Raw genomic sequence first — 16,778 nt, 5'->3', positions numbered from 1 at the left:
GGATTCGAACGCATGAACTTAACCACGCAAGTCAATTGTCTTGACCACTGCACTATTACACGAGTTGCGATCTGTAAAATAATTTTGAAATGCATTTGTAACTAAGGGTGGCGACCTCAAGAACTACCTTCTGTTTACAAGTGTACGCGATCTGTGAATAAGTCGTGCTATCCAAAATTCTATTATTTTTATAAAACCCCTACCTTGCTAAGTGGGAATATGGAGTAATGTGACAACTGTCACAGAAATGTCAAAGAGGAATGTTTTTTACGTTATGCAATCCATTCACTGCCTATTGCGCTGTGAATTCACTCGGTGGTCCACGCGGATAGGTTGCGTTTCGACTTTACAGGCAAGCTAAACAAACTAATCAGATCGGTAGCATGTATCGATCTTTCGGTAATGTCCACTGCACCACTATTCTAATCTCGGTTCAGTAGATTTTATATGTCGTACAGTATTTAATACGAGGGAATAGAGATGTATTTTACTGAAGGATAACCGTTTAATTAACCTTAATTTCATTGTGACATTTACGAAATGCTAAGTGATTTTGACACTTTCACCCTCTTATCAAGTTTATACAGTTTATACATTTTCCTTATTTTACGAGACATATAATTTTGTTGAAAGGTTTTTTTGAAATGTTGCAGACAGCATTGTAAAATTCACAACCCATCCTTTTATATAAAGGAGTTTAATAAAAAGATCTTGGGGCAACACAGACGGTTGGTTTCGACTGACTTCCACCCAAAAGACATTGTTGTTTCTGCTTTTTTTGTGTTCAAACTTCTGGAATATGTCACGATTATCTTGAGCCTGATAAGAAAATCGCTTATGTCCTTTTGAGAGAACTCAATTTTAAATTTCTTTTAAAGAGATTAATTACCATATTATCATGAAAATAAATTAAATGTGAAATTTGATTAGCCAAAACAATTGATTTAATCATGCAAAAAAGTGCTTCAGTAGCTGAATATCTTAAGAGAACTAAAACCCTTCAATATTTTTTAAAACGGTGAAAAACAGGGGGGGGGGGATTTTTTAAATTCCCAAGTATCCGTATAAGAATTAGATTAAATGAAATTTGCTGTGAAAATCTGAATATTCTATTTTTTTAAATCTCGAAGTTATGACCCTCAGAAGTCAATTTTCGACGAATATGAAAAAAATCTAGTTTTTCTAAAATAACTCATTTTCTATGCATCTCTGGTCAAAGTTGCCCTTAAATTAGTTAACGAAGTCTTAGTTTTTTGTAAACCTTTAAAAACATTGCTGTATCTAATAGTACCGAAAATATCGCCTTCTGAATATGATCCTTTTTATGGAATTTTATTGAACATATTTCGTTATACTCCTCGTTTCTGGACGATGAAACATAGAGAAATGTTCTTAAAAACATAAATTTAATTGTTGTAATAAAATGCATTTATCTCTCCCTGGAAATAAAAAACTAAAAACAAAACATTCAACAAAATTTCATAAAAATGCTATTAGAACTAGAGCATTCTTTGTAGATTTGCTCAAATTGAGTCCTGTTTAATTTTATTGGTGATAGACAAACATACAGGAATGCAGACATACGGACAGACATACACACAGACACCGGCAAAATTTTATGATTTTCGGATTCCGTGAGTGCCGAAACGTAAAGATCCGTTAAAAACCAGAGATCGAAAATTTGGACGATTACATTGCACTATCATGAATGAGAATGTAAAAAAAAAACGTTTTTGTTGTCTAAAATAAACACATCATCTTTTGTTTGGGTAATAACGAAATTCTTTGATTTTGTAGCAACCAGATTGTTCTTTCATCCCAATAAGAAAATAATTTTGATTTCAGCAACACGTAATCCTTTTTTTTATAGAATAAAAAACATTTTCTTGTTGGGATGTTGTTCCAATCTAAAATTTCTTACAAAAAATATAGTTTCTTGATTCTGTGTGGCAACGAAATCAGCCTATTGTTAAAATTTTTTTAATTCAACCTTCATTGTAAAATTTGGTAAAAATATATTTTATGTGAATAATAATGTCACAAAAATAGTCTCTCTGATTTTTGCCTATCTATATTGAATTCGGAATGATTAGTTTCAGAGACATTATGGTTCTTCTTCCTTTTTCTTAACGTGTACGAAAAAAAAATTATGGTTTGAAATTATTAAGAAATGGTTTAAATTATTGGTTGGATATGGATAGTCATCATAGCATTACACGATTTACCAGTGAAATAACTTACAGTTGTATATAGTGTGCAGCATACGGTATTTAATAGTATGAAGTAGATACACGTGATTATTATTAATGTTCCTCCAGTAACATAGTCGCAATAACGTAGCTACAAGATACTTCTTCCTTGAAGCTAAATAATCGCATCAATTATTCGTTTGAAACTATCTTTCTCTTCTCTCTAATCGTGCCGTCCTCTTTGGGTACAAATCGATTTTTGATGACGCGTCGATGGCGTTCCTTTCTTAGAAGGATAAAAACCGTGGAATCCATTTCTTATTCTTAAAAATCTAGGCTTATTGTATACAAAAAAAGCCAGAGGCCTTAATTGGATTTATATTGCTAATTTAATTCTTACAAAGAATTTAATTTGTCTAATTTGGGAGCACCTCAAAATCTCTTCACAGGTATCGCTGCTCCTCGTTCTAATCTTTCTTACAATATTTGTTGAAATTGAAAGGTAAATAAGTGTACAGATAACGTGCGAGGAAAATAAATATAAATTATGTACTTTGTACTCTCTTGAAATAACTGCATTGCAAATAGACGCATTGTTTTTCTCCAGGATTCAGAAATAATTTTTAGTACAATGAGTACATTTTTTGGAATTTGGAATATTCACTATAAGGGAAACTATGAAAGAGTAGGTCTCTAAAATTGCAATGTGTTTTTTATACCTTATACAAAATTATTGTTATTATTGTCATCGCGTTTGGTGAAAAAGTTATAGAAGGAATATTTATAGACGACTATTTGACCATGTTCATTTTCAAGTCCAATCTAACGAAGCAATTTTGAGAATGGCCTACTCTTGCTGACCTACTCGTTAAAAAATGCATCGAATATAAAAAAAAACGTTTCTAATAGCTATAAATAAAAAATGGCAGACCCTTCGTTTTCAGACTACAGATATATAATTAACTAAGTTCACTTCTTTCAAAAGCAGAAAACTGCAAAGAAAAAATTTTATTTGGATAAATACTGTCCAAATCACACTCAATCTGATGTTATACATTTGATCTGCAACATATAATGATCCAAAAATCTAGCAGCCTTTTATTTCTTTATATTGATACGTACAAATTGCCGTAGAAATTGAATACCGTTGCGTCAAAAATGACAAACTTTTAGTTTTGCTGCGATGAGCTAATCATATTTTTTATCTTGGACATTTGCTATTCATAATATGTCATCAAAATTTCATTTAGGAGTTCTGAAAATTGTTCCAAATATTATGATTTAAAGCTTAGAGAATATTTTTCTGGCAATTTCTGATAAATTCAAATGACCTACTCTACAAAATGAACTACTCTTGCATAGTTTCCCGCACGACTGATATTCATCAATTTTAGAAATGTTAATCATTTTAAAAAGGTCGGTTATCAAAGCCGTGAATTAGGAGTGCCTTAGACTTCTCAAAATGGAAAATAATAATAAAAGTCAAAATGATTTGTATGAAACATTCTGAAGGACTTTTTCTCGTTATATATGAATAAATAAAAACCTGGATTATAAATCTAGACTTACCGTTTACTAGGACATGTTCCTATGCCACTAGAGCATATACCTTAAACTTAATCGATCATAATTTTCTCGACAGTTTTCTGATTGTAAAGGTTAAAACCATTGGTTCTTACAGTGGCATGGTGGGACGAAGAGTATCCGGCAACCTGTTGGTTTTGCCCCTTTCACTTGACGCGACGATTCCGACTTACTTCCAAGTCCAATCGCTGTTGAGAGAGAAAGAAGGTGGAAGCAAAATGTAGGCGATGCTGAATAATTATCGTCGCTTGATTTCCATATTTCGCAATAGAAATGAGCGAGACTCGGGCAGGATCTTTTCAAGAGTGAAATTTCAACCAGACCAGCTAGTGGAATTTCTAGTCGAGTTAATAGAGATTTATTATTCCTCTAATTACTATCGATTATGAATGAAAAAAGTATATCAAGGTGGTTATTAAAAACATTGCACAATTTTCTTTTCTAACTCTAGATTCCAATTCGTCTCCATCTTAAATTTAGAAACTTCTAAAATTCTGTTTTCTAAACTTGAATCGTATTGAAGCTTTAAATGTAATACTCAGAAAAATAGTATTTTTGAATTTAATATCTTCCAGCAATTTAATTTTATTATTCTGCAATATTCTGCATTGTCCTCTAAAGTTCTTTCGTATTCCGTAATTGCCTAAACTTTTTGAATGTTTTTGACATCTCTAAAATATTCTGATATTTTCTAGAATTTTCTGGATACTAAAAATATTCTGGAATGCTGTAAGTGTTTTAAAATTTTTTAGCATCAAAAAACTAAAGTTAAATTTGGTTGAACCTAAAATTTTCCACTGTTAAAGTTTACATGCTATTTGGCGAAAGTTGATCCTACGATGAAATAAAAGCAGTCGATTGCTACGTCCTTAGCAGCAATGGGAAACGACAAAGTATGAGTGATTTCGAGCTTTGAATCAAGTCACCAATTTAAAAAAAATCTTTCGTTTACTTTATTATTATTATTTTTAAAATAATAAGGCCTATTGCGGATGAATTGAAACGTATTTTCTGTGAATAAAAATAAAGAATTTGAAAGAACAACAACTTTTTTTCCGTTTTTATTTGTTGGTCTGTCCGATTCGTGTATTTTTCCTATTAAAGTATTTATCATATTATTTCGTTTACTCTGTGAAAAACATTTTCTTGAGCTTCCCTAGGATTCGAATCTGGTTCTTTAGATTATCGAGCTGGTGCTCTAACTTACTAAGCTACGGGGAGAAGCATATTCTTTAAGAGAAAAAACAAAATTATATGATTAATACTTTAATAAAAATACGAGAACCATGAAGCTCGACAAAGCGTAGATTTGAGGAAATTAACTTATGAGACGGTTAACAAAACTAATACCAACAAATAGTTCTGTAATATAAGAGCAGCTCCTGATGTGGTGCACTCGTATTTAAAGAAATTAAAACTTGCTGAAAGAGCTTAGGACACATAATTGAACGAAGTAAATGATATGTCGATAAAAATTATACAACTTAAAGTAATAATTGTTCCATGTTGATTCTAAACATTTTAATCAAATAATTTTTTTGTAGTTTTATAGTTATCCTTAAAGCGGGACAAAAGCAAACGAAAGTAAATTTTTTGTAGAAAATTTTGGCATTTGGTTTCTATTATCTATATTTTGAAGTTTCTTGGATGCTTTAGTGCTTAATATTTAAGTAAATTAAATTAAATTTGACATAAAACGTGTTTACTCATACAGTATGCACGAGCTCGTAATGTAGTGGGCGATACTTGCGCATAGTTATAGAAATACATACTTAAATAATAATAAATTTTCTCCCATAAAAAAATTCTTAGCGAAACATTTTCTTCGCAGTTTAATATTATTTGAAACTCGTAATCGTGTACATAATATTTTTTCGTTGGTTTTTAGGTTAGGTACGTAAACTTTTTTGTCAGAAATCTTGTAAAAATATTTTTAACTTATAGTCTGTCGATCAAAATTTAAATTTATTTTTCCTAAGCCTTCCCGGGTGGAAATTTAAGTCTGGGGCTGGCCAGTCTACGACTGGAGAGCCCGGCTTTAAGCCGGGAACTGGCCGGGGATCCCGACTTTAAGTGGGGCTGTGGCCGGGGTTCCTGATCGGAATCCGGCTAGCATCGTCACGCTGCGCTGGCCAGCGTCCGGCCATGAAGCATGGCCGTGATATGGCTGGGCTGCCCGAGCGTGGCCCGGCCAGGATCCGTTGGTGCTGTACTAGATTTAAATGATTTAGGTTTCAATTTTATGATTTCATTTGCTATTATAAAATAGTTATGTACTTTGCCACATTAGGGAACATGGCAGGTATAATGTTAACGCAGGTGCACTTTAGAAACACTAAAATTAAAGGTTTTAATTAATACTAATGTAAATCGATTATATTATTCTTTAAATTGAATGATAGATCTTGTTGCGCCACACTCATAGAGTGCTATTGAATTTTGTAAATGTTTTCAAATTTCTCTACTTCTATATCTTTCTTACGTAAAAAATAATGTTGTGACAGAGTAACAAACTGACAGTTCTTATTTAGCAATAGAACATCGTTAATTTTATTATTTGCATCCCTCAAATACTTTTAATATTTATTAACAAAATCGAATTTAGAGAGAAGATCTTAAAACCATTAAAAATCAATTTCATAACACATTCTAACATTTATCAACATGTGGCCTAATTTCTGAGGCGAAAAGTAGGTCGAAGACTACGTAGGAAGTGAAAAACTCTTCCTTTTGGAGGTAACGTTGGCTCTCTCGGTGCCAGTACCAAATTGGAATGATCGCGGACCTCCGGTAAGAGGGATATCTCTCATCTCCCCTCATACCGCAAGATGAAAAAGAAGTCGGTTTTTCTGCGGTTGGGTATGCTGCTGAAGCCACCTCATCGGTGTGAAAAATACAAGAGGGCATTTCACTAAGAGGAGAAAGTTGCCGAAAGTGGTTCCTTAACTCTTCTGATTCCGAGTCCAATGTGAGTAGTGAGTGGTCAAAATGTTGCTCAACTGAACTTGTGTCGAGCCTTTGCACACTACAGTGTCTACATTCTACATATGTCTACAAACACTTGTCGAATCTCACCGTGGTCACCACCACCGACATCCTGCACTTGGTTGTTTTATTATTTTATTTTAGCCTTCGTCCCTCGAATTCCGGTTTCATGCGATTCTACGATTCGACGACGAGTGTCCGGTACCTCTCTCTCTTTAGAGAAAGCGAAACGTGTCTTTGCGACTGATACGAATTTAATCAGTATATATAAATAATCCTAATCAGATACAGAGATGTATCGGGATTAAGAAAAGTAATTCATTTTCATTAAGAGATTCTCGATGTTCGCAGCATTTCTCATATCGTCCTACTAGTTGTAGCTATTTAGCGTAAAAACGAATTTGGAAAACTCAGGATTCGAACGGGCACTCTATAATGATACTTTTTTTTCAATATTGTTGTCTTAAAGATTTAATATATTTAAAGAGAGGCCGATGAATGGGAAACCGGGGAAGTAGTTTGACATTTTGAGCATCGAGAAAAGGCCAGAAAATAGCCGAGAAATTTTTGCAAAAACCCGGGAATTTTTCGAATTTATTTTTACTTTTTAAATAAATATCGTCCTGCTTAATGAAATAGAGCACAGGGTGTGGTACGATTTTCTATATCCAAAATTAAAAATCTATTAAAAATTCTCGTACGTTTTCCTTGCGCAGAATTTTCACTGTGGCTTATTAAATTACAGATTTCACACTTTTTCTCCTAATACCTGATTTTCTCTTTTTTTAGATAAATTCATACTTTTTCCCGGCTTTCAAGAAAGTTTCCCGTTTTCCCTCTTTTTCTCATTTTCTTACTTAAATTAAAACTGAATTAATGGAGCAATAACAAAACCCAAATATTTTTGATCGAAAGTTAATTTTGCTTTCTTTGAAAAATGTACTATTATATTTTTAATTCAGAATTCATCTCGTTGGATTCAAAATTCTGTGTCTTGGTTTAAAATTTAGTTCTTTTGTTAAGCATTTAAACCCTTCTCGATTGAAAATGCAACGCTTTTTGGTTCAAGTTTAATCTTGTTTGTTTCAAAATCCGATCATTTGGTTGAAAATTCATCTTCGTAGATTGAAAATTCAAGTAATGGTTAAAAATTAAACTTTTTTTTGAAAATGTGTCAACTTTACTTGAAAATTTAACTCTTTGATTGTAAATACAGATGTTGAATTTTTTTTTTAATTTAACTATTTGTTTGAAGACTCAGTTTTCTCTGTTCAAAATTAATTTTTGTTCAGAATTCATCTTTTTGTGTTTCAAATTTTCTAAAATATTCGACTTTTTAGCCAGAAAATTCAGCTCTTTTAGTTTTATTTAATCTTTTTATTTGAAAAATCCTATATTGTCTATTTTATTGAAATAGCAGTAGATTCCGCCTTAAAATCTTAGGAATATGGAACTGGCATTCATCATATTTAAAAGAATTGATTTCTTTTGAAAAATCACTTCCGTTAATTCACTTATAAAATCATTCAAATCCCGTGATCGGCAAATCGGAAATTTTTGAAGTTTTGAACAATTTCCGAGATTGCTTACAAAATTGAAACTGTTTTTCAAAATATTTGGAGTCGCTGGATTTTGAGATTTCTGATATATAGGAAATCTTAAACGGATTTTTGTGGTCGGAATTTTTAATTATTTTAATTTGATAGTGACTTTGAACAAGATTTTCGAAGTGAATAGTCCCTCGGTTTTAAACGTAATAAATTAATTTTATTACGACTATATAATATATTGCTTCTAAATTTTACGATTTCCAAATAGCCTTCAAAATTAAAATGTATGAGTGAAAAGCATTTAAAATTAAACGCATTCAAAAGCGAAGACCTATATGAGATAAATAATTTGAACACACGAGAATGACAGCTGGATAAGGACCGAAAATGAGATTTTTCGGGATGAACACACAAAGTTTTTAGCGATCGGTTTTCAAATATAAAATGTTAATAAAATTATAGGAGCATGAATTTCCAAATAATTCTAATTTGAAGATGTAGAAACTCAGAACATTTTTTTCTGGGTAGGAAGAGGAAAATTCAATTGGTTATTTATCTAGTTTTCCGTCTTATTAATTTTTAAACTGCATATTTTTTCTACAATATTACGAAAATATAGTAAGGACTTTTTCGGTTCAGTTAAATATGTGTAATATACGTATTTTTTTATATGCCGAGATTTCGAAATAAGTTTGCACTGGAATTAAAAAATTTATGAGAATATAAGAATGACAACTGGATGAAGATATAATTAAAATTATGCCTTTACAATACTACAAGATAAAAAATGTATTTAAAATTATAGAAGTATGTGGCCATCCTTGACAATGTTTCCGAGTGGTGAAAACAGTTTATTTTTTATTTCTGCGTTCGAAGGCGGGAAAACCAAATGGTGCTTGGGAATATCCGATTTCCCAATTTGCGACAGCTCAGAGGTTCGATTGGTTTTTACATTGCTGTTTAGCCAAGTAGCCATTCTTTTTTTGCAATTTTTACTAATCCTGCCCTCATATCTTGCACTAGGCACTCTTTTTCATCATACAGCATAGGTATGTTCAGTTTCGACATCTTCAATCTTCATGCAGCGATGTTGGAATATATACCTGTATAATCACGGTAGCTATTAGTTTAGATTCCATCTTAATCATGATTAACCTGTCACTGTACCGTACGTAATTTTTCATCCTCGAGCCGATTTTCTTTTGCATTGTGACACTTACTCTAGCCTGTCCATTAGTTCATGCATAAATAAGTATGCTATGATATTCTGACCAAAGACTATTAACATTCTGATCGACAAAGAAAAAAATGAAGGTTTAATTTTTCTTCAGGTCATTTTCTTACTCTCTTGATCAATGTGAAAACAGAGAAACAATTCAATTACTTTCAATATTCGTATTGCTCAATATGAACCTATTACGGTTAAATTTTATTTTAGTACATTTTGAAGCCCTTTTTTATTTTTAATTAAACTTTTTTCTGCGAGGACATCTGATTTCCCTAAACCCTATACTAATCTTAGTTGAACCTATTTTTAAGTTTTCCAAGCCTCCAGCTCTGAGGAGACATCTTACATTCCACTTTCCAGACCTTATTTTTGGTTTTATCATTTTTTTCTTTTTTATAATTTTAATAACGTCCTCCATACTGGAGACAAAATACCGCATGTATATGTAGGAATGTTATTTAAGCATACAATTTGGCTGTATATATGAGATGTATATGGCTAGGAAATATAATTTTCTTTATCAAACCTAATATATAAACTTTCCATTTTTTTTGGAAGAAACTTTTTTGTTGTGCATATTTATTTTCTCGGAAAGGAGCGGAAGCAGATTAAAAAAAAACAGAAATATTTTTTTCGTCTCTTGTTTTGCGAGGAACGAACTCCTTGCGGTTTCCGCGTTCAAGAAGCCAGGTACGGTTCAGGACCGGTTTCGGTGATCCAGTCAGTTCTCATTGTGGCTCTCCTTTCGTCCCCAAACCCAGAAATCATCTTGAGCCACTCTCTCGACCTCGCTTGCACTCGAAATTCGCAAAAGCAAAAAAAAACTTCTCGTTCAGAATCCAGAAGGGATTCTTGGCTTTGTTTCTTTTTCAGTTGGAGGCCACTCTTTTCTTATTTCAGGATTCGTCGTCCCCTTCTTTTCCTGGAAATTCTTATAACCGATTGCGCAATAACAAATCTAAGCGATTTTTAATGACACGAGTAAATTCATATTTAACATTTTTTGCGGTTTCAAATTCTTCTTTAAATAAGTTTGACGAACCAAAATGTAATGCCAATAAATATTTTTAAATGTATGGCCTTTGCTTTAAATAGTAATAAATTTGTCAAGTTTTAAAAACTACCAAGGTAGGGCTATACCATATTTAAAAAACGGAAACTAGTATTGCACAGAAAATCGCCAATCCTCCATTGTACACCGAAATCGGTGTTCAAGGGAGTTGCAAAAAATTTGAGCCACACAGATTCATTCGGAGAATCTAGGGGGAAAGCATCATTTAGACACTGTTTTTTCTCATCCAGAGCAACCTGAAGTGTCGTCTACAAACTGTCAGTCACCTGCCAAGATGATTTTGTCGGGTGTTATTTGGGTGAAATAGATGTTGATAAGGAGGTAAGTTATAATAATAATTACCTAACTTTTAAATTCCTGCCATTTACCAGTAACTATTAGTGTCTTTGAATAAAAATTGTACTTGGCGTGATATAATATCCAAATCTTAGGTTAGTCAAAACCTACATGATATTCAAACCACCAAAGCCGGGATGTAAAAACTAAGTCGTGACCGTCTACATCTTAATTGATGCCTATTCGTTCGAAGAAATTTCCTCTAGATTTTCTGTATTCAAAAGAGTGAAGTTAACTGGTGGTTGAAGTGAAAACACCTAACTGTATATGTAGATGGTCATGACTTTTTATGCACATCCCGGCTTTAGTTTAAATATCGACGGCCATAACTAACCTAACATTTAGAATTTGCATTAGGAAATTTTCTTTTTATTCTAAGTGACTAGTAAACACTGTTAAATGAAATAAAGTTGAAAATTATGCAAATATTATTTCAATTAGTTTCCATATTAATAATTATTCAGTCTAATATCGCAATGCGAATAGTTGCTTTGACAGGCGTTCAGGTTATTGACAGCGCGGTTCAGCACTCCACACAACTCCACAACTCTCGGCATTGAGCCAAAATTCAGTCTCCAAATTATACTTTCCCCTAGATGCCCAGATGTGCACCTATGTTCAGAGGAATACATTTGAGACTTGAAAATTGGTTCAAATACTGATTGGGAGACCAATGAAATTTGAGTTGCAACAAATTTAACACCAGCGTTTTTCTGTGTATTCATACAATTGGCTGTTTTTCCTGAGCAATTGTATACATTTTCCTTCTCATAATTCCATGATATGAAACCAAAATTTTATCAATCATATTTTTAAGCAATTTTTGGCAAAAATCTTTATTGCCTCTTGCCCCTTTTTTGTAGAAGAAATCGTTATTATTTCGAGAGCAGCTCTCTTGATAGAAAAATAAATTAAAAATATTATAAACAAATTGAAGTAAGAAACACACATCTTACTCATGTATGAAAATCCTTTATCCATGATTTTCAAGTTATTTATTTTGCACTTTAGATTAAACTAATAAGACTTAGTTTTAAGATACTAATTGATTAATATTGCAATTTTTAAGCGAAGTTTGACATTGATAGTTTCATAGCACTTAAGTTGGAATGGAAACATCTGATGTGTCCCCTAAGGGTTTGCATTTTTCTTGCACCTTCTTTCCTATCCCTCCCCCACACACTTACTTGGCGGTGGGAGGGGGGCCTACAGTTTAAGGTGGGTTCCGAACCAACAAGAGCAACAGTTTTGAGTACTTAGAGTAAACCCTTTTCTCCCGAGATGCACAAAGCCTAAATGAAGCCTTGCTAGGTTGCTGTTCACCGCGTGGACCGCCGAGGCTCTTCCAGAGTGCGAAGTGGGAATCGATCCTGCAAGCCGACGGAGTGGGCCCAGAGCCTATATTTTTAGAATAATAACTTTAAAGGTTCACAATATTTAAAATTCTTGAATTTTGAACTGTGAAGATCAAAATGGTCTTTTTTTGACAGAAATCACATTTCATGTAAAAAAATCTGCTAAGTCACATTGTATTCTCATGATGGTACATGCCATGTTAATTACTACTAACATAATATATTTATCATCTTTAAAATTTCTATAATTTAATTTCAAATTATATGTAGTTTTGAATACGTAATTTTAAAGCAGTTTAATTTTTTAAGCCTAAATTCGAAAATACTTGCTTTGAAATTTCTTACTTTTTAGAAGTTTCTAATTTCAGTATTCACAATGTTATTGTTTCAAATTTAAATATTAACAATGTCTAGATAATTTCACAATTAAATTGTTCAAAATTAAGAAATTCCATATTAACAGTCTTGATGTCAATTTTAAGTTTAATAATTTTATATTTACATGTAAATTATTTGTTTTCAATTTTAGTCACTTCTAAATATCGTAATTTTTTAGAAGAAAATTTTGCATTTTGTTGGTTTCAATTTTACATGTACAAGCTTCATAGTCTTTGCTTTTGAAATAGCCAATTTAGTTTTCAGTTTCTAACCGTTTCAAACTTTGAATGATCCAATTTTCAAAATTCTAATTTGAAAATATTGAATTTTTAACGTTTTGAAATTCTCCTATTTTCGGAATTTTTATCTGAAATCATTAATTTTTGAGATTTTTCAATTCAAAATAAATTGTTCAATTGCGAATACTTTGAATTAGAAATGATACAACTTAACTCCTTTCTAAGGTGAACGTTCTAGTATGAACAAATACATTTTTACATTCTCATCATTTATGATTGAGAAAGTATTAGAATTGTCGGAAATTTAACATCACACTTTTTCAACGGATCTCCACGTTTCGAGACCCCCTGAATCCGAAGATTAGGTTTTCACGATGGCGTCTGTCTGTCTGTCCGTCCGTAAACACGATAACTCTCGAAAAAATTAACGAATCAAATTCATCTTTTGCACACTTTTTTTAGGTCCTAAAAGAAAGGACGAGTTCATGAACCAGCCATTTTTGATAAAAATTCAAAAAGTGAGCGCATTTTGAAAAATGTTGAGAACACTTTTCAGAATTTGAAAATTCTATGTACGGATATTTATAGTATCGAAAAAAACAAACAATTTATTCTCATAACTTTTTTCCATAAAATGAAAATTCTCAGAGTTATAGCGTTTTCAAAATTTTTTTAATAAACCGAAAATCAAAGTTTGAAGCCGAAAAACGCACGATATGAAAAAAGTCAAGACGAGAAAAACATTTCTTTTTGAAAGCCCTATAAGATTATCATAAACAATTTTTGGATTTTCTTCAAAAATCGAAAGTTCAAATTTTAATTGCACAAAAAATAATGGAAAATAAAAAATTCCATTTTGTGGACAAACTATGCAGGATACAAAAAAAGATGAATTAACAAAAATGGTTATCCCAAAAAAGATCTACAATTTCGTTAAGAATCACATCTTGATAGGACGCGTACTTTTTGTTTTATTCGTGGAAAATAACGTCGAAAAAAAAATAAAATAAAAGTGTGGAAAAACGACGAAAGTAACGAGAAAAAAATCCAGCAACACCTATTTACAGATGTCTGTCGGAAATCGAGCGCGCAGCGCGAGTTTCACGATGAGAATGTGTACCTCAAAGCCTACAGAGCTTTGAGAAACTTAATCTTTGACTATACTTAATGAAGTAGACAATTCAGAATATAAAGACGTATATAAATACTGCCATCTAAAAGAGTTCTTTTTGATAAATTTTTGCTCAAGCATTCCAAATGCAAAGAATAAATATCCGAGCGCGAAGCGCGAGGTGTAATTATGTTCGAGCGCGAAGCGCGAGATTAAACCGTCGCGCGCCCTAGGAGCACTCAAACTTGCTCAAACTTGTCTATTGTTGATCAGCAGATTTCGTTTTCTCAACGAAATAAATTTTTAAAATCTTGACAAAAATCTTCCTTCGTGGTTCGTTATCGTCAAATAACAATAATTTACCATTTTGAAGCTAGTGATTTTTTTATTTGTAGTAGAACAAAGTATTGATATTTTTATCTATGGAAAAACTACATATCATTTTTTATTAAATGAAATATTATTCAAAAACTAAAAATGGAATAGTACTCTGAATATGAAATTAATTTAAAGAAAATATATAATTTACCGAAAGAGGAATTTTGGATATAATTGACTTGATCTCTTATTTGATATGACTTGAATTTTAAAAGAAAAGTCGCTGAATTGGCTCTAAATCTCTCTTTTTTGCGTCTTTCTCCTTTCCTCATTGCGCCAAGCATTCAGCCACTTTCGATTTTATTCGTTTTTAGTTTTATCCGAGGCAACGATACCGTTAATTTTAAGATCGGATCGCAGACGTGGTTTGTCAAAAGTCGGGAAAAAAGTATGTAAAAAAATTTCAAGGACTGCGAATCTTAACAAAAGCGAGCGATTCGTCACTCTAAGCTGTAGAGAAAAGAAAAGAAAATAAGATATAGAACGTTTTAATATAAAACGGCAATTAAACAAAGAGTAACAATTCTTTTTCTTTTTTATTTATTGGTTAATTACAGTTTCAAGGATCGAGTAACAGTAACTTATTCTAAATCATTCTATTTCTCCGTGAAAAACGACGTTGTGCAATTAAACGTTTTTTCATTGCAGAGAAAAAAGTCACTAATAACTGTATATTTACAATGTGAACTTTTTGTAATTGTTTTCAGTTAGGATAGTAAGCTTTAGTATCTATTGCCTGGATTATGAAGATTTGTGTATTACAATTTTGCAAAAATTAACAAGTGTAACACGTCGTAAGATCAGTTTTTAATGAAATATACTGTGAAGAAAAAAGGATCAATAAGGTGCTTTTTATTGGAATGAATCAGTAGGTATGAGTAGAAGATGCTGTATAATGAATCTTTTTTTCATATAAGAAGTGGCAGATAATATGATGAATTTTCTTAATAAATATTTTTATATGAGCCTAATGACTAAATTATTTCTAAATTTTTATTTTATCTGAAAATTAAAGAAAGATAATTAAATGTTCCAATTTTGAACCAATCTTTCGGTATTTTGTTACTGAATATAACATAATTATAGGCCGTGGCTACGTGTAACAAAATTTCAGCACAAGTAGCCTGATTTTTTCAGTACGAATAAGTGCAGCATTATTAATTATACAGTATTTAATCTGAAAATTAGTCCGCAAACTACAATAATGTATTAATGTTGAATTCATTGGACTATAAGTTTGTCAAAAATAAAAATCCCGTCAACAGACCACGTGCATGTCTTTTACTAAATGTCGTAGAAATTGTACCTCAACAAAGAAAGTGAATCATGCCATTTTTGAAAAAGTTGTAGTCTTAAGTTTCTATTTTTATTCCACTTTTATTTCAAATAGGTAATAGGGAAAAAACACTGGAGACCATCGAAAATATTTGTATCTTTCTATTTTTGAAATTTTTTATTAAATTTTTTATGCATGTATGATCAATACAAATTTTCTTGTGGTTAAATCTTTAAAATTATTAAAACACATTTAATTAGCACTTTTAAAAATTTTCAACATTTCCTGGTACTCACATAAGATAATAAATAAATATAAGTACTACAACATAGCGTTAGAATACGTTAGGAATTTATTTTTAGTAATATATTGCTTATTTTTTGAACATTTATTTTTTAAATTGTTTCCCAAAATAACACATGGAAGTTGTGATCTTTCAGTTTTGTACACCATGCTTAAAAACGAATGATTAAAATATCAACACACCGCTTAGACGTCATCAGAACTAACAGTGGCGTAGCCAGGATTTTTTTCGTGAAGGGGGGCTTCGATTTTTTTTCGAAGAGGGCTTCGGGTTTATGTATAGGCAGCAATTGGGGGAAAAGAGAATTGAATAATGAAAATACTTAGTTTGGGGGGGGGGAGCTTGAGTCACCAATCCCCCCCCCCCCTGGGCTACACCACTGAGAACTGAGACGTCAATTCTAATCTGCAACCGTGTTTATGTATACGATTCCTATACAAATTTTCGTAAATTTTTGGGAGATCATATACGTTCGACAGCTATTTTCGACCTAATTCAGTATTTTTTCAGCTTTCTGACGAAATACCAATGAATTATGTTTTATGCACTATTTAGGCAACATTTAAAACTGCGCTTAAGTAAAGGGACAAATTTAAACACTAGAACCCGATGATTGTAGACATAAACAAATTTAGGATTCCATAATGGGCCCTGGGATTTCCTAATAGAGACTCTTTTGACGGTAGTTTCTTACATTATTATTATTATTACACCATTAAGCCATTTCCCTTTCGGGGTAGGCGTGACTCACTCGGCAGGGGAAAGGAGTAGTGTGTGGATGGGATAGAGATTT

At 32.0% G+C, this 16,778-nt stretch overlaps 1 protein-coding gene across 2 annotated transcripts in view; it reads left to right on the top strand.

Annotated features, from left to right (window-relative positions):
- The window catches only part of LOC117177506 (thyrotroph embryonic factor), a 371,804-nt gene that overhangs the window by 260,154 nt on the left and 94,872 nt on the right, over positions 1-16,778 (top strand). The gene's annotated exons all lie outside the window — the stretch shown is intronic.

Source organism: Belonocnema kinseyi, chromosome 7 (genome assembly GCF_010883055.1).
Source record: "Belonocnema kinseyi isolate 2016_QV_RU_SX_M_011 chromosome 7, B_treatae_v1, whole genome shotgun sequence".
NCBI lineage: Eukaryota > Metazoa > Arthropoda > Insecta > Hymenoptera > Cynipidae > Belonocnema > Belonocnema kinseyi.
The sequence above is the reverse complement of the archived record's forward strand: the minus strand, read 5'-3'. Positions and strand labels throughout refer to the sequence as shown.